The sequence below is a fragment of the Macaca nemestrina genome, chromosome 17, assembly GCF_043159975.1.
Source record: "Macaca nemestrina isolate mMacNem1 chromosome 17, mMacNem.hap1, whole genome shotgun sequence".
Lineage (NCBI taxonomy): Eukaryota > Metazoa > Chordata > Mammalia > Primates > Cercopithecidae > Macaca > Macaca nemestrina.
In genome coordinates, this window is record NC_092141.1 from 46,386,303 (window position 1) to 46,407,287 (window position 20,985).

General features: G+C 46.3%; 1 long non-coding RNA gene across 1 annotated transcript in view; it reads right to left on the bottom strand.

Moving 5' to 3' along the window:
* The window catches only part of LOC105476889 (uncharacterized), a 52,421-nt gene extending 33,000 nt beyond the window's left edge, over positions 1-19,421 (bottom strand). Inside the window, exon 1 of the long non-coding RNA XR_984321.3 lies at positions 12,258-19,421. This is a non-coding gene — a long non-coding RNA (uncharacterized lncRNA). The remainder of the gene's footprint in view (positions 1-12,257) is intronic.
* Between the last annotated feature and the right edge of the window lie 1,564 nt (positions 19,422-20,985).

Genomic DNA, 20,985 nt, shown 5'->3' on the forward strand with positions numbered 1-20,985 from the left:
AACATGCTCAGCATCGTTAACTGTTCGGGAAATGTACATTAAAACCACAATGAGATAACACCTCATACCCATTAGGATGTCTACTATAAAAATCAAACAGAAAATAACATGTTGGAGACGACGTGGAAAAATTAGAACCCTTGTGCACTGTTGGCAGGAATAGAAAATGGTATAGCTGCTATGGAAAAATGGTTCCTCCAAAAATTAAAAGTAGGGCTGGGCGTGGTGGTTCACACCTGTAATCCCAACACTGAGAGGCTAAGGTGCCCAGGAGTTCGAGACCAGCCTGGGCAACACAGTGAGATGCCCATCTGTACAAAAAATTAAAAAGTAAAAGATTAGCTGGGTGGTGGCACGCGTCTGTAGTCCCAGCTACTTGGGAGGCTGAGAGGAGAGGACTGCTTGAGCATGGCCAACATAGCGAGGAGACTCTGCCTCAAAAAAAGCAAAAATGAAACAAAAATGAAAAATAGGAGGCTGAGGTGGGAGGATGGCTTAAGCCCAGGAGTTCGAAGTTGCAGTGAGCTATAATCAAGCCACTGTGCTCTAGCCTGGGCAACAGAGTGAGACCCTGTCTCAAAAAAAAAAAAGAAAAAAGCAAAGCACTACATATGATCCAGCAATCTCACTTCTGAGCAGATATCCAAAAGAATTGAAAGCAGGGCCTTGAATAGATATTTGCACATCCATGTTCATAGCTGCATTATTCACGATAGCCAAGAGGTGAAAGCCATCCAAACGTCCATCGAAGAATAAATGGATAAACAAAATGTGGTCTATACTTACAATGGAATGTTACACAGCCTTAATAAGGAAAGCATCCCAACCCCATGCTGTAACAGGAATGAACCTTGAGGACATTCTGTTAAGTGGAATAAGTCAGTTGCAAAAAGACAAATACTGTAGGATTCCACTTATATGAGGTATTTAAATAGTCAAATTCTGCTGTGCGCGGTGGCTCATGCCTGTAATCCTAGCACTTTGGGAGGCCAAGGCGGGTGGATGACTTGAGGTCAGGAGTTCAAGATCAGTCTGGCCAACATGGTGAAACCCCATCTCTACTAAAAATACAAATGTTAGCTGAGCATGGTGGCGCATGCCTGTAATCCCAGCTACTTGGGAGGCTGAGGCAGGAGAATCGCTTGAACCTGGGACGTGGAGGTTGCAGTGAGCCAAGGTCACACCACTGCACTCCAGCCTGGGCGACAAAGCGAGACTCTGTCTCAAAACAAAAAATCAAATAAAGTAGTCAAATTCATAGAAACTGAAAGAAGAATGGTGGTTGCCAGGGGTTGGAGTGAGGGGTAAATTGGGAATTGTTAAATGGGTATAAAGTTTCAGTTTTGTGGGGTAAGAATTTCTGGAAATCTGTTGCATGACAATGTAAATATACTTAACACTGTTGCATTGTACACTTAAACATGGTTAAGATGGTAAGTTTTATTTTTTTAGCCACAATTTAACATGTATCTATGTAAATATATATATAAAAAACAACACTGGGGCTGGGTGTGGTGGCACACCTGTAACCTCAGCATTCTTGAAGCCAGAAGTTTGAGACCAGCCTGAGCAACAAAGTGAGACCCAGTCTCCACAAAAAAAAAAAAAAAAAAAAAAAAAAAAAAAAACTAGCCAGGCATGGTGGCACACACCATGTAGTCCCAGTAGTACTGAGTACCTGAGTAGTCCCAGCTACTCAGGAGGCTGAGGCAGGAGCATCTCTTGAGCCCAGGAGTTCAAGGCTGCAGTGAGCTGTGATCGCATCACTGCTCTCCAGCCTGCAGGATAGAGTGAGACCTTGTCTATAAAAAACACAAAAGCAAGCAGTAAAGGAAAAACAAATTAACAAAACCCTTATCAATAATTACATTAAATTTCAAAGGACTAAACACTCCAATCAAAAGATAGACTGTCAGATTAGGTAAAAAAAAATCCAGGCTGGGTGTGGTGGCTCTTGGCTGTAATCCCAGCACTTTGGGAGGCTGAGACGGGCAGATTGCTTGAGTCCAGGAGTTTGAGACCAGCCTGGGTAACATAGGGAGACCTCATCTCTACAAAAAAATTAAAATACAAAAAATTAGCCAGGCATGGTGGCATGCACCTGTAGTCCCAGCTACTCGGGAGGCTGAGGTGGGACAATCACTCAAGCCCTGGAGGCTGAGGCTGCAGTGAGCCTAAATCACACCACTGCACTCCAGCCTGAGTGACAGAGTGAGATCCTGTCTCAAAAATAATAACTAAAAATTTATAAAAACAAACAAAATGCCTGTTACTCCTACCTCAGCCTCCCGAGTAGCTGGAACTACAGGTGTGTGTCACCACACCTGGCTAATTTTTTTTAATTTTGTGGAGACTGGGTATTAAGTCTTTAAGAAAAACACTTTAGATTCAAAGACACAAGTGGGTAAAAGTATAAAGACACCATCTACTATGCAAACAGTAACCACAAGAGTTGGAGTAGCTACATTAATATCAATATCTATATCTATCTATACATAATGTCATTAGAGACAAAAATAAACATTTATTATGCTAAAAGAATCAGTTTGTCAGGAAGCTATAACAATTATAAATGTATACATATTTAACAACAGAGCCCCAAAATACAGAAAGCAAAAACTGACAGAATAAAAAGGAGAAATAGACAATTCAACAATAACAGGTCTGGATCTGGATCAATAAACTTAAACTTCCACACCAAAAAACAGAGAAGAAAAAAGGAGAATAAACTAAGCCCAAAGCAAGAAGAATAAAGGAAAACATAAAGGTCAGAGTGGAAACTAGTGAAAGAGAAAACAGTAAACAACAGAGAAAAGTCAATAGAAACTGAAAGTTGACTCTTTGAAAAAAAATCAGGCCGGGCACAGTGGCTCACACCTGTAATTCCAGCACTTTGGGAGGCCAAGGTGGGTGGATCACGAGGTCAAGAGATCGAGACTATCCTGGCCAACATGGTGAAACCCCGTCGCTACTAAGAATACAAAAATTAGCTGGGCGTGGTGGTGGGCACCTGAAATTCCAGCTATTTGGGAGGCTGAGGCAGGAGAATCACTTGAACCCGGGAGGCGGAGATTGCAGTGAGCCGAGATCTTGCCACTGTACTCCAGCCTGGGTGACAGAGCGAGACTCCGTCTCAAAAAAAAAAAAAGGAAAAAGGAGAAAGAAAAAAGGAAAAAAACAATAAAATTGACAAGAAGAAAAGAGAAACAACACAAATTTCCAAAATCAGGAATCTAAGAAGGGACACTGCTAGTGGCTCTACCAAAATGAAGATGATAAAGAAATATTATGAGCAACTTTATGCCAACAAATTAGACTTAGGGAAAATGAACACATGCCTAGAAAGACACAAATTTACCAAAACTGACTTGAGAAGAAACACACAATCCAAATAGACCTACAACAAATAAAGAAATTAGTCACTAAAAATCCTCCCACAGGCCAGGCACTGTGACTCACACCTGTAATCCCAGCACTTTGGGAGGCTGAGGTGGGGGAATCACCTGAGGTTAGGAGTTCAAGACGAGCCTGGCCAACATGGTGAATCGCCATCTCTGCTAAAAATACAAAAATTAGCCAGGTGTGTTGGCGCATGCCTGTAATCCCAGCTACTCGGGAGGCTCAGGCAGGAGAATGGCTTCGACCCGGGAGGCGGAGGTTGTGATGAGCCGAGATCATGCCACTGCAATCCAGCCCGGGCAAGAAAGCAAGACTCAGTCTCAAAAAAAAAAAAAAAAAAAAAAAAAAAAAAAAAAAAAAAAAAAATTTCCACAAAGTAAAGCCCCGGTCCCAGAAAGCTTCACTGGCGGATGTTCTGTAAAATATTTAAAGAAGAAATACTACAGCCAGGTGCAGTGGCTCGTGCCTGTAATCCCAGCACTTTGGGAGGCCAAGGAGGGTGGATCACCAGCTTAGGAGTTGGAGACCAGCCTGGCCAACATGGAGAAACGCTGTCTCTACTAACAATACAAAAATTAGCCGGTTGTGGTGGTGGGTGCCTGTAATCCCAGCTACCTGGGAGGCTGAGGCAGGAGAATTGCTTGAACCCGGGAGGTAGAGGTTGCAGTGAGATGAGATCGCGCCACTGCACTCCAGCCTGGGTGAGGGAGTGAGACTCCATCTTGAAAAAAAAAAAAGAGGCCGGGTGCAGTGGCTCAAGCCTGTAATCCCAGCACTTTGGGAGGCCGAGAAGGGCGGATCACGAGGTCAGGAGATCCAGACCATCCTGGCTAACACAGTGAAACTCCGTCTCTACTAAAAATACAAAAAAATTAGCCGGGCGTGGTGGCGGGCGCCTGTAGTCCCAGCTACTCGGGAGGCTGAGGCAGGAGAATGGCGTGAACCCGGGAGGCGGAGCTTGCAGTGAGCCGAGATCGCGCCACTGCGCTCCAGCCTGGGCCACACAGCGAGACTCCGTCTCAAAAAAAAAAAGAAAAAGAAAAAAGAAAGAATACTGGTCCTTCTCAAACTCTTTTAGAAAACAGAAGGAACACTTTCCAACTCATTCTACAAGGCCAGTATTATCCTGATACCAAAGCCAAAGACATCACAAGAAAACTACAGGCCTGTATCCCTTGTGGACACAGGATGCAAAAATCCTTAGCAAATATTAACTAACTGGGCCAGGTGCCCTGGCGTACATGTAGTCCCAGCTACTTGGGCAGCTGAGGCAGGACTGTTTGAGCCCAGGATTTTGAGACTGTAGTATGCCATGAGCATGTCTTTAAATAGCCACTGCACCCCAGCCTGGTCAACATGGCAAGACCCCATCTCTTAAAAAAAAGAATGAGCAAACTGAATCCAACAACACACACCCACAAATTTTTTTTTTTTTTTTTTTTTTTTTTGAGATGGGGTTCTCACTCTGTCACCCAGGCTAGAGTGCAGTGGCAAGAGGACAGCTCACTGCAACCTCCTCCCCTAGGTTCAAGCAATCCTCCCACTTCGGCCTCCCACCAGCCTCCCACCATCTGGGTGCGCACCACCACACCCAGCTAATTTTTGTATTTTTCAGTAGATATGGGGTTTCACCATGTTGGTCAGGCTGGTCTCAAAATCCTGACCTCAAGTGATCCACCCATCTTGGCCTCCCAAAGTGCTGGGATTACAGGCGTGAGCCACCATGCCCAGCCTAGCAATATATACATATATGTATTTTTAAAAATTTTATGTCATCTAAAAAAGCAAAACAGGATACATGTGCAGAATGTGCAGGTTTGTTACATAGATATACCTGTGCCATGGTGGTTTGCTTCACCTATTGACCTGCCCTCTCAATTCCCTCCTCTCGCCCCACTGCACCTCTCAGCAGGCCCTGGTGTGTGTCATTCCCCCGAGTCCATGTGTTCTCATTGTTCAACTCCCACTTATGAGTGAGAACATGCAGTGTTTGGTTTCCTGTTCCTGAGTTAATTTGCTGAGGATGGCTTCCAGCTTCATCCATGTCCTTGCAAAGGACATGATCTCATTCCTTTTTAGGGCTGCGTAGTATTCTATGCAACATTTTTTGTTTTTAAGTAGTTTCACACCTTTAATCCCAGCACTATGGGAAGCTGAGGAGGGAGAATTACTTGAGCCTAGGAGTTCGAGACCAGCCTGGGCAACATAGTGAGACCTTGTCTCTACAAAAAAATTGTAAAATGTAGCCAGGTGTGGGCCAGGCACGATGGGTCATGCCTGTAATTCCAGCATTTTGGGAGGCCCAGGCAGGCAGAACACATGAGGCTAGGAGTTCGAGACCAGTGGGGCCAATATGTCGAAACCCTGTCTCTACCAAAAAATACAAAAATTAGCTGGGTGTGGAGCCACATGCCCATAGTCTCAGCTACTTGGGAGACTGAGGCAGGAGAATCACTTGAACCTTGGAGGCAGAGGTTGCAGTCAGCCAAGACCATGCCACCATACTCCAACCTGGGCAACAGAGCAAGTCTGTCTCCAAAAAAAAAAAAAAAAAAATTAGCCGGGTGTGGTGGCGTGCACCTGTAATGCCAGCTGCTTGAGAGGCTGAGGCAGGAGAATTGCTTGAACCTGGGAGGCAGAGGTTGTGGTGAGTGGAGATCGCACCACTGCACTCCAGCCTGGGCTACAGAGTGAGACTGTCTCAAAAAAATAAAAATAAAAATAAATTTCCACAACCTGAGAAAGGGCGTCTGTGAAAAACCTCAAGTAACTTCATGTGTGATGGTGAAAGACTGAATGCTTTTCTCTCTAAGATGGAATAAGGCAAAAATATCTGCTCTTGCTACTTCTCAGCATTGCACTGGAGGTGCTGGCCAATGCAATAGGCTACACGAAAATTAAAGGTTTATAGATTGGAAAGAAAAGATTAAAACTCATTATTCACAAATGGCATGATCCTATATGAAGAATCCATTTTTAAAAACTAGAACTAATAAATGCATTCAGTAAAGTCACTGACTACAAGATTAATTTAAAAACTCAATAATAGTATTTCTATACACTAGCAAGAAGAAATCTTAAAATGAAATTAAAATAATTTTATTGACAGCATCCAAACCAACAAAAGACATAGGAATAATTTTACAAAATAGACATGTTCCCTGAAATTATAAAACACTGCTGAGAGCAATTAAATAAAAACAAATGAAGAGCTAGTCCATGTTTATGGATGAGAAGACTCAATGTTGTTGGGATGGTAGTTCTCCCCAAATCGATCTATAGAGTCCGTGTAATCCCTATCAAAATTCCAGCAGACATTTTTCTAGAGATTAACAAATTTAGGCCAGGAACAGTGGCTCATGCCTGTAATCCCAGCACTTTGAGAGTCTGAGGTGGGAGTATCACTTGAGCCCAAAAGTTCAGTATCAGCCTGGCCAACATAAGGAGATCCTGTCTCTACAAAAAATAAAAAAAATTAGCTGGGTGTGGCGGCATGTGCCTGCAGTCCCAGCTACTCAGGAGGCTGAGTGGGGAGGATGGCTTGAGCTTGGGAGATTGAGGTTGCAGTGAGCCGTGATTACACCACTGCACTCCAGCCTGGGTGAAAGAGAAAGATCCTGTCTTAAAAAAAAAAAAAAAAAAAAAAAAAAAGAAGAAGGAGAAGAAGAACAAGCAAAATAAATTAACAAACGTATCCTAAATTTTTTTTTTTTTTTTTGAGACGGAGTCTCACTCTGTCGCCCAGGCTGGAGTGCAGTGGCGCGATCTTGGCTCAATGCAACCTCCACCTTCCAGGTTCAAGCAATTCTCCTGCCTCAGCCTCCTGAGTAGCTGGGACTACAGGCGCCTGCCACCAGGCCTGGCTAATTTTTTTTAATTTTTTTAGTAGAGATGGAGTTTCACCATGTTAACCATGCTGGTCTTGATCTCCTGACTTCATGATCTGCCTGCCTCAGCCTCCCAAAGTGCTGGGATTACAGGTGTGAGCCACCGTGCCCGGCCCTGTATCCTAAAATTTATACAGAAATGCAAAGGACTCAGAATACTCAAAACAATTTTGATAAAAATTTGGAAGATTTAAACTACCTGATTTCAAAATGTTCACAGATATAAACACAAGCAAATAGAATGGAACATAATTGAGAGTCTCAAAAGAAATCCTAGCATTTAGGATCAACTGATTTTCCACAAAGAAGTCAAGACAATTCAATGGCAGAAAAGCTAGGCTTTTCAACAAACGGTGCCAAGACATTCGGATATCCATACACAGTTATATTTTTAGACTCTTACACCATGGACAAAAATTTACTCAAAATATATTGCAGACTTAAATATATACGTTACAACTATAAAACATCCACAAGAAGACAAGTAGGAGAAAATGTTTTGTGACCTTGGATTGGGTAAAGATTTCTTAGATATGACATAATCCATAAAAGAAAAAAGAAATTGATAAATTAGGCTTCATCAAAATTAAAACCTTTTGTGCTCCAGAAGAGACCATTAAGAAAATAAAGACGGCCAGGCACAGTGACTCATGCCTGTAATCCCAGCACTTTGGGAGGCCGAGGCAGGTGGATCACGAGGTCAAGAGATCGAGACCATCCTGGCCATCATGGTGAAACCCCGTCTCTACTGAAAAAAAATTAGTTGGGCATGTTGGTAAGCGCCTGTAATCCCAACTACTCAGGACGCTGAGGCAGGAGAATCACTTGAACCCAGGTAGAGATTGCAGTGAGCTGAGATAGCCCCATTACACTCCAGCCTGGCAACAGTGTGAGACTCCATCTAAAAAAAAAAAAAAAGAAAGAAAGAAAGAAAAGAAAAAGGAAAAAGAAAATGAAGACAAGCCACTGACTCACAGACTGGGAGAAAATATTTGCAGATCATATATCTGATAAAGGACTTGAATCCAGGATATATAAAGAATCCTTACAAGGCAACAAGGCAACTCAATTTAAATTAAGATGTGAATAGATGTTTCACCGAAGAAGATAGATACATGAATAATGAACACGAGAAGATGTTCAACATCATTTGTCACTAGGGAAACAAATTAAAGCCACAGTGGGAATCCACTATTTGCCAGAAAGGCTATAATTGGAAGACAGACAATTACAAGTGTTGGCATGGATGTGGAGAAACTGGAGCCCGCACACTTTGCTGGTGTAAATATAAAGTGATACAGGCACTTTGGAAAACAGTTTAGCACCTTCTGAAAAAGCTAAACATAAGCTTTCTTTTTTTTTTTTTTTTTTTTTCCTTGAGACGGAGTCTTGCTCTGTCGCCCAGGCTGGAGTGCAGTGGCCGGATCTCGGCTCACTGCAAGCTCCACCTCCCGGGTTCATGCCATTCTCCTGCCTCAGCCTCCCGAGTAGCTGCCTCCCGAGTACAGGTGCCTGCCACCTCGCCCGGCTAGTTTTTTTGTATTTTTAGTAGAGACGGGGTTTCACCGTGTTAGCCAGGATGGTCTCGATCTCCTGACCTCGTGATCCGCCCGTCTGGGCCTCCCAGAGTGCTGGGATTACAGGCGTGAGCCACCGTGCCCGGCCTAAACATAAGCTTTCATACTCAGCAGTTCCATGCCTAGGTATCTGCCCAAGGGAAATGAAAACATCTTTCACAAAGGCTTGTGATTGCTCTTATCAGCTTCACACATCATCGCCCAAATCTGGAAACAATCCAAATGTTCATGAGTAGGCAAGAGGATCAACAAAATGTGGTATATCCACACAATGGAAGACTAGTCAGCAATCAAAAGGAATGAACTACTGACATATGCCAGAATAAAGATATAAACACCTCATGCCAAGCGAAAGAAGCCAGACACAAACACTCTGTATGATTCTTTTTAAATGCAATGTTCGGAAAAGAAGGCAAATTACCTGGGACTGGGAGTAGGGAGTTCCGGCAACACCAGAGGAGCTTGTGGGGTGATGAGAATGTCCTAAACATGGGCCGTGTTGGTGGCAGCACAACGCCACAGACGTAGTAAAAACCACGGAATTGTACATTTACAACGGGTGAGTTTTATGGCATGTAAATTCTACCTCAGTAACAACACTGTAGAAGAAAATGGAGGCTGGGCGCGGTGGCTCATGCCTCTAATCTCAGCACTTTGGGAGGCCAAAGCGGGCGGATCACCTGAGGTCAGGAGTTGGAGACCAGCCCGGGCAACATGGCAAAAGTCTGTCTCCACTAAAAATACAAAAATTAGCTGGGCATGGTGGCAGGCACCTGTAATCCTGGCTACTCGGGAGGCCGAGGCAGGAGAATCGCTTGAACTAGGGAAGTGGAGGTTGCAGTGAGCGGAGATCATGCCACTACACTCCAGCCTAGGTGACAGAGTGAGACTGTCTCAAATAATAACAACCACCACCACCATCATGGGGTAGGGGCTACACAGACCTTACCACTGACATCCCACAGCCTGCCCTCCTGCGCTGCAGGTGTTTCCACAAACGCCTCCTCTCCCTCCCATCCCCGGCTGCTCTAGCTGCTTGCCAGTTTCTTTTCAGCTTCAGCCTGGCTGGTTCAATGATCACTGTCCTCGCACGGGACCCAGCCCCTCCTCAGGACCAGCAGCTGCGGCCGTCAGCTGCCCTGGCCCAGCTCCTCCAGAACGGCGTGTTAAAGAGATCCACCTGGGGCGGAGGTCCTCCAGTTGGTCCCGGTGAGCTCTCACATAAAAGTAATGAAGTTTAAACTTCTCTTCAGCAGCTAAGCATGGACACTGACCCTGGCACCTTGCTAAGCTAATCGAGTTACAAAATGAATCCTTTAGGATCAAATTCATTACAACAGCCGTGTCTATGACCCATTTTATTATAACCTTTTCTGAAAATCTGCTCTGGTCTGCCACCCTCTGATCCTGCCCAACCAAGCCCTAGTTAGCCTGTGTCTGAGGACGCCTGGCGGGCCCGGCGGGACGCTGTGGAGGGTGAGGGGTTCCAGTCACCTGTGAGCAACCTCAGTCGTACGTGCCCAAGGCTCGGGTCCTGTAATCTATTTCTGTGACCTCAGGTCCCAGCAGAGCTCTGATTTCAAGCCACAGCCCTGGCCCAGGCCCAGACTGTGTTTCTGACTCAGCACCCAATAGGCATGTAAACAAGATTACATCACAGATTTTCCCTGGCCATACCTCCCGGTCCAGACTCTGGCTGAAGAGAGACGCTGGAGCTTGGCCCTCCAGGAGTTCCAGAGTCACCGCTAGCCATGAGGGAACTTATCACCTAGCCCTCCTCTCACCTGCACAGGCTCAAACCAACCAGGAGCAGGGCTCCCGAGGGGCGAGCTTTATGCAAATGCCAGGGGTGGGGTTCCTGGCCACCGACCTCTGCACATGGTGCTGCCTGGAGGGAAGGTTCCAGGACTCTGCAATGGACTTCTGCCCAGTAGGAGTGGCGAACTTGTGGCTCTCACGGCTTTGCTTTGTTACAGATACACCTCCACTACTTTACACACTATTAGAAAGTTGAGTACCCCAAATCACTTTTAGGCACATGCAGAAATGCAATTTTGGGAGGCAGAAACGACTCAACTCCAGCAATGCATCTAAACTCTACCCTGAAATAGCTGCATATTAAACTACCAAGGACAGTTAAGCTTTCAAAGGGAGAAGATCAAAGTGCTGTCATCTTTTAATTTAATCCTTTTGTTGCATCAATGGTCTTAAGAGGGATGAGAGAGATCAAAATAAAAATGGAAACAAACTCTATCTTTGTGGCTGTTGTGTTGTAGTCTTTTTTTTCTCAATTTGGGCCACAAAATAGGTCAGCTCCATTACTGATCAGCCTTCCCACAAATATTTAAAACAAATTGAATTGCACACCCAATACCCATCACAATTACACCAGGCACAATAACTAAATTAGCAATTCAACAAAATAATTGGAAATGCGATTCTCTCTATTCCACCAGTCTCCCTGGAGGCTTGAGCGGATCTATGGGGGAAAGCTCAGCTTCCCTAATTCTGCAGCTAATTAGAGACACACTTGTAAATGAAGTTGTTTGTCTTAAAGTTGAAATTCTCTTCTGGGGGTGGGGGAGAGGCAAGGAGAGATGAGAAAGTCCTTCCGCTCTGGAGCAAGTGTATGTAAACAGGTATAAAAACCCAGGCCTGGGTTCTAATTAGCAGCCATACCCGCAATTAATAAAGCATCACTATTTTGCCTTCACTTGTCTGGTAATGCGCGACTTTGGAAGAGCCAGCCTGGCTGACAGCCGCGTAAATAAAGCGGTGCACCCTTCTGATGGCACTTGCGACCTGTCACTATGGGCTGCTGCTTTGGGAGCGGGCGGAGTGCCAGGACAGCAGGAGCGGTCAGTGGTGGCCAGTGTGTGCTGCTGGCTCCCACGTGGCCCCCCCGTTTGGGAAAGGAAAACCAAAGGCTCACCCTAAAAGGAAGCAAGGCAGAGGCTCCCCTGCCCAACAGACCCTCCCCTCCTGTGGACCGCCGTCAGCAGCCGAACCTGGGCCCCGCTGGCTCAGGCCACCACACCAGCCAGAGTTGCAAATCTACCTCGGCCCACTTGCTCAGGCCACTCTTGGAGAAGCAATCTTGAGGTTGCAATTAGGCTGTCCTTGGCCTCTTTTTGTTCCTTCAGGAAGGAAAATCTCTGTTTAATTATATACCCGAGAACTAGGACTTAAAGCCGGCCCCTCTCATCCTTCTCCTGGAGGATGGAGATGTGACCTTAAAATGCAAACTCTCCCCAGGGCTCCAGAGGCTCGAGGAGCCCTGTCACAGGGGCTTACTTCCCAGGCCAGGCCGCTCTCCCTGCCCTGCCCGGCAGGAGCCTCCCAGACACACACACCTGGGGCCCAAGCACTCCCAGGAACAAAGCCCTGGCCTTACCAGCAAGGTGAGCCGATGAAACGGTGGCCCCGCAGCCTGGGGAAGCCTCCAATTCCAAGATCCTGGTGGAACATCACAGCACCTCGCTGGGGGGTGCGGAGGGACAGCAGCCTGCGAAAAGGCTGATAAGTGAATTCAAAGCACCTGCTCCTTTCTCCTTATCTCCTCAAACAACGTGAACTCGGAGCTATCACATTTAAAGTGCTCCGTATTCGCCTTACATTTAGCTCTTAAAACCAAGTGCAGTGTGCTACAACTTTAAAGGACACGAGAGTCAGGCTGGAAAATAATTTCATGGCATCAGGGATTCAGCTCCGAGCCCAGTCCCTCAGGAGGAGATGAGACTGAGTCAGCCTCCCGGGCTCCCCGGACCACCCTGGACACCACGCAGAAAACCGCCCGCTTCCCCACGCCCTCCACCTACCCCAGGTCTCAGGGCCAAGAACTCAGTGGAGACAGGTCACAGCACCAGCCCCAGCTCAGGTCTAGAACAGGGACTTCCCCCCAGCCTGCTGGGCTGGGCACAGGTGTGTGAAGACACTGAGCCCCTCAGCCCTGGGACAGCTGGAGCTCCTGCCACCTCATCTGCTGACCATTTGCCTCATCTTTAATTTTGGCACTTGCTGTGCCTTGCAAAAGGTTGGAAAATAGTCATACAAATCTGAACTGTCTAATACATTAGCTGCTAGCCACACTGCAAGTGCACATGTGGCTGGTGGCTACCGTGCGGGATAGCACAGAACAACCAGATTATATTCCCATCATCCTAGAAAGTTCTATCGGACAACTCTGGTCTAGATGCTCCGGACCACTCCTAGAGTTAGAAGAGGCATCCCCTGGAGCCCCCAGGCCTCCCCGCAGGAGAGAGGATGGTGCTGGCCATGCAGACAAAGGAACCAACACTTGAGCCACACTTGCTGGGGAAAGGCAGAAATTGCAGAGCAGCAGGCTAATTGCTTTGTGCTGGGGTATCAGCACACCTGCATACTAATGCACCTGCGTTCCTGCAGGCGGTCTCTCAGAGCCAGACTTGGAAGGCCCAGGATGTGAGGAGCCTTGAGCACCGGGGCCAGCGCCCTCCCCTGAGGCTGCGCTTTCACCTTGGAGAGCCAGAACCTGGGGAAAGTGCTGCTAAGCCTGAAAATGGGTCCAGAGCCTGAGCTTCCAGGAGTTGCAGCCAAGATTCAGAACAACTGCAGAGGGGGCAGCGGTTTTTGATGAGACGCAAGCCCACAGAACCCTACCGAAGAAAAGAGGAGGGCAACAGAAACCACCTAGAGACTGGGTCACAGGCCCAAAGAGCTCCTTGCTAAGCCTCCACCAGTGCCTGTCACACAGTAGGAGGTCAAGAAATACCTGAAGGAATGGACTTGAACAGCATTCTCACACCGCACTAACTCAAGTCTGCGACGCTGCTTTTACTTAGAAACAGCGGCTTCAGAATGGGAAAGTCCTTAGCAGCCATGAACTGACCCTCAGATCACTAATAAGGACCCTGAGGGAAGCGACTTCCTCAAGGTCAGACCCCAGCAGATTTGATTTCTAGTCCAGGATTCTCTCCACGACTCCAGCCTTCAATCACACGTGTCCTCTACCCAAAACATCACACAAGCCAGTGCCAGCACTAGCAATGTGTTCCTAAGTCCCTCTTAGAACCTGGTAGCACGGGAGGGGCAGATCGCAGAAAAGAGAAGTGACCAGCTGCCGGTGCCAGGAACCTGCCTGCCCAGCACACACGGAGCTCGTTTCCAATCCAGTCGCAAAGAGGCAGACGGGGTGGGAAGGGCGGGCAGGACTCTTCATGTGTTACTGTCAGGATGTATGTTGAGATCCTTATATTCTTCTTCTACCCAATCAGTGATGTGCAGCTGTTGCTTTTTTTCTTTCTTTCTTTCCACATTCTTTGAAATTTTCTTTCCTGAGAACATGGTGTCCTTGACCTCGAGAACCCGGAACCAGGGGAAATAAACGGAGTAAACTTCTCAGGAATATAAATGCAGCTGAGGCAACGATCCTATTGACAGACCCCACACGATGGGCAAGAAAAGCACCGTAAAGGAAATCTATAGATCCACGAGAAAAACAAAAGTTAGATAAGGCGCACTCAGGCTGCATTTACCACCTTCCTCCCCTGTACACACGAGGAGAGGGTAATGAGGACTTCATTGATAGAACTGTTGGACAAATTGAATCCACACGAATCAGCAGGGCGATGTGCAGCCTGGACTTAAGAGAGAATCAGTTAATGAACTTACCAAATTGCTGGCAATTATTTTGTAAATGTTATGAAGAAAGAGAAAGAAAGAAAAGAAGGAAAACGAGGTTAACTTAGAATGGTTCTCTTCACGAAGTCAAGTTTCATTTAATTTCTAGCACAATGCCCCAATACACATGTACATACATACATTTATTATTATTTTTTGAGATAGGGTCTCGCTCTCTTGCCCAGGCTGGAGTGCAGTGGCACAATCATGGCTCACTGCAGCCCTGACCTCCTGGGCTCAAGGGATCCTCCACCTCAGCCTCCTGAGTAGCTGGGACTACAGGTGCACACCACCAAACCTGGCTTTTTTTTCTATTTTTTGTAGAGAGTGGGGGTCTCACTTTGTTGCCCAGGCTGATCTCAAGGTTGAACTCCTGGGCTCAAGTGATCCTCCCACCTTGGCCTCCCCAAAGTGTTGAGATTACAGGCATGAGCCACTGCGCCCACCCACATACTTAAAATTAAAAATACAGGAGGCCGAGGCAGGCGGATCACCTGAGGTCAGGAGTCCAAGACCAGCCTGGTCAACATGGTGAAACCCCATGTCTACTAAAAATACAAAATTAGTCGGGCATGGTGGCACATGCCTGTAATCCCATGTACTTGGGAGGCTGAGGCACAAGAATCACTTGAACCTGGGAAGTGGAGGTTGCAGTGAGCCAATATCACACCACTCCAGCCTGGGCAACAGAGTGAGACTCTGACTCAAAACAACAACAATAAAAAAGTAAAAACACAAACTGAGATGCAGAAAGCAAAGTTCATTCGTTTTAGGCCAGGCTCACTGTTGCATCTGCATTTATTAAACACAGGCAATAGAACAGCAAGGATAGAAAGTGGCACTATTCTGGTGTCACTGGAGGGGCAGGCAGTGGCCCAGGCATAAAACACCCACACTTTTACACCCAGCCTCGGGCTCTTCCCTGACACCCTTCACCGCTGCCCACCTGCACAGTTGTGCTGGGGCCAGTGCCCACCTCATTTGTGTGTCTGGATCCGGGGAGACGTGGATCTTGGCATTAACACATTCCATGTAGAGTGACTGCTTCATTCCTGGGGAATGGTACCAACCTTTATGACCAACATCACATTTGGATTCATTCTGAGCCTCACACTCTGCTCTCTTTGGATTAAATGGTAAGGCTGAGAGAGGCAGTCATGTTGGAGGGGTTTTAGCAATGCATGTGGAGAGCAGTACATCAACCTCTAAAAAGGAAACTACATCCCTAAGTTGGCGATGCAGGGTCAGCTGCTGGAGCAAGCAGGGGGCTGGCTTTGCTGTGTCTTCTCACATGTCCAGGGGTTCCAAATGATGCTCAATAGGGAGCCCTGGCCAGCATCCCTGGACAGGAATGGCTGCACACCAAAACCAAAGTCTAGAGGACAAGGAAAACCTGCCTGGGAGACCCCAGGGTGAAGGCGATGAAAGTAGCAAGAGCATGAAAACAAGAGGGGCATGTGGAGAGCAAATTATATGTGATCCAGCAGCCAGGAAAAAAAAAAAAAAAAGACAGGGGCCTGGGACGGAGATGATGGTGTCACTTTCTATTTACCCACCATCTTTCATTGGAGCATCATTTCAAAGCACATTACAGGAAGCAGCCCTTTAATCCTCCCAGAGGAGCATGCTGATTTGAAGGGGTCCCTGGGGAGCAAGAAATAAACCCCAGGATCAAATTCCAGGGCCAATGTCCTCCCTGGCTCCTCCACGCCGTGTGTTACAGACGGCCTGGAATAGGCAAGTGGGGGTGGACGAGGGCCCTGACGCCGCCACGATGTTCCAAGAGCCGTAAAAACATGCAGACTCTTTCACTTGATTCCTTTTACTCCTACAGATATACACCAACAAAAACAAGTCTCAAAAACCACCATAAACAAGTTGATGCACAAATATTCTCCTGTACTATTATCCTGTATATTAAGAGGAAAAACCTAGAAACAATGTAAATGTCCCCAAACAGGGGATTTGGCGAAATACTGAGACAGGCCCCAAATGGAATGACTAGTTAGTAATGGAAGTGTGACATCTGCGAAAACATGGAAATCATCTGACTGAGCTATTAATATTAAAATGCAGAATACCGTGTATCATGCTTCTCAGCTGGCATACATGCGTGCAGGGCGGGCGGCAGACATGGCTGCATGAGGATTTTGGTTTTAAGGATAAGTAAAAAATATCAAACAGTCCAGAAGTAAAAACCTGCAAACTGCTCCCCGGCCAAGAATCACCGGGGCTATTCTGTATGATTGTCTCTAGACACAGAAGAGGACCCCAAAGTACTAAAGATGACAAGTGGGGCAGGGTGCAGTGGCTCACGCCTGTAATCCCAGCACTTTGGGAGGCCAAGGTGGGCGGATCACTTGAGTTCAGGAGTTTGAGACCAGCCTGGCCAACATGGCAAAACCCCATCCATACAAAAAATACAAAAACTAGCCGCCGTGCCTGTGGCCCCAGTTACTCAGGAGGCTGAGGTGGGAGGATTACCTGAACCCAGGAGGTCAAAGCTGCAGTGAGGCGAGATTGCACCACCGCACTCCACCCTGGGTGACAGAGCAAGACCCTGTCTCAAAAATAAAATAATAAGACAAAAAGCCAGCCTTAGCATTTCCTCTACCATTAAGGGAGGCCCTCTGCCCTCTTTCCCAGCTCCCATCTCTGGTGCACACCTGGGCTGCGTAGAGCTGTGCCTGCAGCCACGTTTCAGTGTGACCAGCTCACCGCCTCACTGTACTGGTGAGACCTTTAAGGTCTATGGTTTATGAGTGTCTTGTGTGAAGCAGTCAGCTGGGCAAAAATAAAATAAACGCAAACTCCACACAAAAGAGAGGAATGCTTCAGTCAACACTGAAAAAGGGCTCTGGATTGAAACTCTTGATAACTGTTCTCAACTCATTTGAAAATCAGCATTAGCTACCAAAATGTAAAGTATTAGTTTTATTAAAATGCAAATCAATCAACTAATCTGTCTTTCTAGTAACAGTTGAATTGCAGTATCCGTGTCAATTAAAATAGTTTCCAATTTATTCTTGGCTGGAAGGAGGGTGGTTTTCTGAATTTTAAAACGCAAACCTCCCTTCAGTGAAAATTCCGTCAGTTCCTTCTTCCTCAGCTCTCATTTTTAACCCATTTTAATTAAACTTGCTGGACTCCAAATATTTTGAAGTACCTGTTTAAATCTTTTTCTTCATCAGAGTAACGATGACAAAGGTTCTGTTTAGGAAACTCGGGTTGGCATCAGGCTCATAGAAACCTCAGGGCTAAGAGGTCATTTCCTTGCTGTCTACCAAGCATCATCTGGAACCCTCATGGCCAGAAGGACAATGTTGGATGTTCTGTATTTTAAAAGGGGATCATTTTGAAAGCAGTGAATGTGGGGGAACTCTCCTATTTCGGTTGATTTTTTTGGTAACTGGAGACACATTGAAAAGTAAACATTTCCCTGACAGTCAAGCCAGAGAGGTGATTGTAGAGACAAGAAAAGTCACTGCATACCAAGGTCCAATTAATATGAGATGGAAAACCCCTCCTCGCTCCTGTCCGCCCCGTCCTGAGCTCAGTAGCTTCATTTATGTTAAAACTCAACTGTGATGCAGATGCCATCAGGCCTGGCTGCTTCTGCAGTCCGGCCCGAAGGCACTGTGTGGCTGTCCCTGACACCAAGACAATGATATAGAGGATTCCGGGGGACAAAAATCTGTCCCTTGGTTTTGACATTTCAAAGCAATATCAAAAATCAACTTTGAAAGCAAGTAGCTAGGGCCAGGCGCAGTGGCTCACGCCTGTAACTTTGGGAGGCTGAGGCCGGGGGATCACTTGAGGTCAGGAGTTCGAGACCAGCCTGGCCAACATGGTAAAATCCCATCTCTACTAAAAATACAAAAATTAGTCAGGCTTGGTGGCATGAGCCTATAATCCCAGCTACTTGGGAGACTGAGGCATGAGAGAATCGCTTGAATCTGGGAGATGGAGGTTGCAGTGAGCCAGGATTGCACCACTGCACTCCAGCTTGGGTTACAGAGCAAAACTCTTATCTCAAAAAACGAACAAACAAACAAAAAAAACCAAGTAGTTATAGTAACTACAACTCAACTCAGTTGCCTGGATCCAACATGTCTTCTCTAATCCCATAGCTCTAAATAACAAGCTGGGCAAAGGACCTATGAGATGCTCAGGCCGGCATGCTGGCCACCCATATGCACACATTACTTATGCAAGATGATCTTCACTGCATATTGACCACAGCAAGCCAATAAATTCCCCTTATGGGGATTTAATTTCCAGCTTTTGACCTTTGGATGAAAAACAAGTGAATCATCTCCCCCTGCCAGATTTACACCAGAGCTAATCTCAATAGTGATTTAGGAATGGTGAGTGTGGAAAAGGACTCTGGAAGAATCTTTATAGGTGAAAAGAGGAGACAAAAAAGTCAAACAACCATATATTTGTGTCAATAGGCAAATGCCTCCAAATTACAAAGTCCCGTAGGTTTTTGGGGGAGTCTCTGCTTCTCAGAACTGTGATAAACCACTAAACATTATCCATTCAGCAGCATCCCGGCCGGGTGTGGTGGCACACACCTGTAGTCCCAGCTACCTGACAGGCTGAGGTGGAGGGGATTGCTTGAGCCCGGGAGGTAGAGGCTGCAATGGGCTATGATCACACCACTGCACTCGAGCCTGGGAGACACAGCAAGACCCTGTCTCACCAAAAAAAAAAAAAAAAAAAACCTTTTAAATTTATTTATTTTTTTAAACTCTCCTTGCAGAGCAGGGGTACCCCATAGGCAGAGTGTGCCCAGATTAGCTGAAACCTTTTAAAAAAAAATTAAAAGAAAGCAGCATCCTGGGAGGCTGAGGCAGGAGAATGGTGTAAACCCGGGAGGCGGAGCTTGCAGTGAGCTGAGATCCGGCCACTGCACTCCAGCCCGGGCTACAGAGCGAGACTCCGTCTCAACAAAAAAAAAAAAAAAAAAAAAAAAAAAAGAAAGCAGCATCCTATCCCAGAATCATTCTTTTCAAGTGGTTTTTTTTGTTTTTCTTTTTTTCAGAAGGAGTCTCACTCCATCACCCAGGCTGGAGTGCAGTGGCGTGATCTTGGCTCACTGCAACCTCCACCTCCCAGGTTCAAGCGATTCTCCTGCCTTAGCCTCCCAAGTAGCTGGGATTACAGGCACGTGCCACCACACCTGGCTAATTTTTGTATTTTTAGTGGAGATGGGGTTTCACCATGTTGGCCAGGCTGGTCTCGACCTCAAGTGATCCACCCACCTCGTCCTCCCAAAGTGCTGGGATTACAGGCATGAGCCAAAGCACCTGGCCTTAAGTGTTTTTAAAATTAATAGTTTAAATTGACAAACATAATTGTATCCACCTATGCGGTACAATGTGCTGTCTTGATAGTGTACACAATGTAGAACGATTAAATCAAGCCTGTCCATGTATCCATCACCTCACTTGCTTATCATTTTTTATGGTGAAACATTTGAAATTTACCGAGTTACTCTGAAAAATACATTATTGACTATAGTTACCCTGCTGTATAATAGATCTCAAAACTTCCTCCTCTGGCTGGGAACGGGTGGGTCAAGCCTGTAATCCCAGCAGTTTGGGAGGCCAAGGTGGGTGGATCACTTGAGGTCAGGAGTTCGAAGCCAGCCTGGGCAATATGGTGAAACCCCATCTCTACTAAAAAAAAAAAAAAAACACAAAAATTAACTGGGTGTGTTGGCGGGCGCCTGTAATCCCAGCCTGTAATCCTAGCTGCTCGGGAAGCTGAGGCAGGAGATTTGCTTGAATCTGGGAGGCAGAGGTTGCAGTGAGCCAAGATTGTGCCACTGCACTCCAGCCTGGGTGACAGAGTGAGACTCCATCTCTAAATAAATAAATAAAGAAATACTTCCTCTGATGTGAAACTTTGTAGCCTTGTAGACTTTGACCAATGTGTCGCATTCCCTGCTCCCCCACCCCCTCAGCCTCCAGTAACCACAATTCTACTCCTTCGTTCCGCGAGTTGGCCTTTTGTAGATTCCACGCATAATTGAGATTAGGGAGTCTCTGTCCTTCTGTGCTCAGGTCATTTCACTCGGCATAATGCCTTCCAGTTCAACCACATCGTTGCGAGTGTCAGAATTTCCTTCTTTTTAAGGCCGATAAGGGGTATAGGTACACTGGGTACCTATACCTCTTATCCATTCATCTATATAATAAACTCAATAACAAGAAAACAAATAACCCATTTCAAAAATGGGCAAAGAATCTGAACAGACATTTCTCAAAAGAAGACATACAAATGGCCAACAGGCTTATTAAAAAATTATCAGCCTCACTAATCATTAGGGGGAAATGCATAGAAAAACCACAAAGAGGCCAGGCGTGTTGGCTCACGCCTGTAATCCCAGCACTTTGGGAGGCCGAGGCGGGCAGATTACAAGGTCAGCAGTTCGAGACCAGCCTGGCCAACATGGT